At 63.8% G+C, this 1,730-nt stretch overlaps 1 protein-coding gene across 1 annotated transcript in view; it reads left to right on the top strand.

Moving 5' to 3' along the window:
• APLN (apelin) overlaps nt 1-1,730 on the top strand; it is a 13,521-nt gene that overhangs the window by 10,962 nt on the left and 829 nt on the right. The gene's annotated exons all lie outside the window — the stretch shown is intronic.

Here is a 1,730-nt window from a genome sequence, read left to right as displayed (position 1 = left end):
CCGGTGGGGTTTCGGCACGGACGAGGCACTAGCGTGCAGGGAGCACCGCAGAGGTGCCTGGCTCAGGCTGCGCTGGGGGATGAGCAGGGACCGAGCTGTGTCTCGGGGCCTGCCGAGCCCCTGATGGGAAGGTGGTGGCAGCACCTTCCCTGGGAAGAGGGGCCGTGAACGGGGCTAGGTGCCGCATCGGCCTCGTGGCACTTGGGGTTGCCCAGCACCTCTCTGATGGTGCCCTTGTTGACAGGGAATCGCTGCTCTTCCTGCCCCCTCTGCCCAGCATGGACAAAACGCTTTTCATGGTGGTAACAAACCTCACCCTGTCCATCTGGACAGCAGAGCAAAACAACAGCCCAGGGAAGGCTGGAGAGCCATCTCTGCCATGGGGAGTTGGGGCATGGCCTGCCTGGTGCAACTGCCTCAGGTGACAGCCTGGTGTGGGGTCACAGCCAGGGTTGTGGCAACTGGAGATGGGGCTACAGGGGCCCTACTGCCCTGTCCCCAGCAGTACTGGGTATGGGGGGGTTCAGACCTCTTCCCTGGGCTGAAATCTGAGCTAGACTCCCAGGACAAAGATGTTCTGGGATGGGGAGGGGGCACAGCTGGTGTTGCTGTGCAGCCCCTGATGCCTCCTGTGCCACTCTCCTGACTGGGAGCCAGAGAGCAGGGTGTGGAGCCCTGAAATGCTGGGGTGCCCATCCTCCTGGGTTACTGGAGCATCCCAGCTCAGCAGGGTGGGCAGGCCACTGGGACCTGTGTGCTGGCTGCAGGACCTAGTAGTGCTGGGACCTGCGTGCTGGTGTTGGAGCATGCAGCTTGTGAGTTGCTGCAGCGTGGGGGGCTGCAGGATGCAGGGAGATGGGCGCTGCCCAGGGGGGGAGAGGAGCTGAGGAGCGTAGGTGTGACATGTCTGCTTTGGACTGTGCCCCTCGCTGGGGGTGAAGAGGAAGCTGGGGATCTGCAGGGAGCCAGGCAGGTTTGGAGTGGGCAGGGGGTGCCAGAAGGCAGCTGGGGTCTGGAGCCCAAGGCACGGCTGCTCTGTGCCTTCTGGAGCCGCTGGTGGCAGTGGCTGCACAAGGTGGCCATGCTCTGTGCAGTGTCCACACAGGTGGCCTGGCTGGCTCAGCTCAGGAAGCACTCGGTAGGCTAATGGCTCCTGCTGGGGGTAATTCAGGAAATGGGCTATGCTGCCAAGGCCCCCGGTCCTGCCTGCCTTGAGCCAGGGCAGCCTCTGGCCACAGCTGAAATGGGAGCCATGCAGGCCAGGAGGAGCAGGAGTGCTTTTGGGCTGGCTGTGCCCCGGCCCCCAAGTGATGGGCTGCAGCTGGGGCTCTCATGCTGGCCCTTGGGGCTCTCCCTCCTGGGGCTCCCCGCAGGATACGAGGACTTGGGGAGGAAGAGGAAGCCCGGCAGGGCTTGCTCCCGTTGCTGGGGAGAGAGGTGGCAGGAAATGGTGAGGCTGTGCATGGGAAGGTGCCTCACGTGAGAGAGAGAGAGGGGCAGCAAGCTCAGGAGTCCTGGAGGTCTCCAGAAATATCCCTGAGCCCTGCTGCAAGATGTGCTCTGGGGAGGAAACGAGGGACTATAGGTCAGGGTGGAGGCACACAACCCCCGCAGAGCCTCCGTCCTGCACGAGGAGCAGGGTGACCCGCTTGTGCTGCACTGCGGTGTGATGGCTACGAAAGTCTGTGCTGGTGCTGGGGGAGATGCAGGGACCATGCCAAGGCCCCCCC

This window comes from Apteryx rowi, unplaced genomic scaffold (assembly GCF_003343035.1).
Source record: "Apteryx rowi isolate R43461 unplaced genomic scaffold, aptRow1 scaffold_338, whole genome shotgun sequence".
Lineage (NCBI taxonomy): Eukaryota > Metazoa > Chordata > Aves > Apterygiformes > Apterygidae > Apteryx > Apteryx rowi.
Note: the sequence above shows the minus strand (reverse complement) of the source record. Positions and strands in the feature narration are given on the sequence as shown.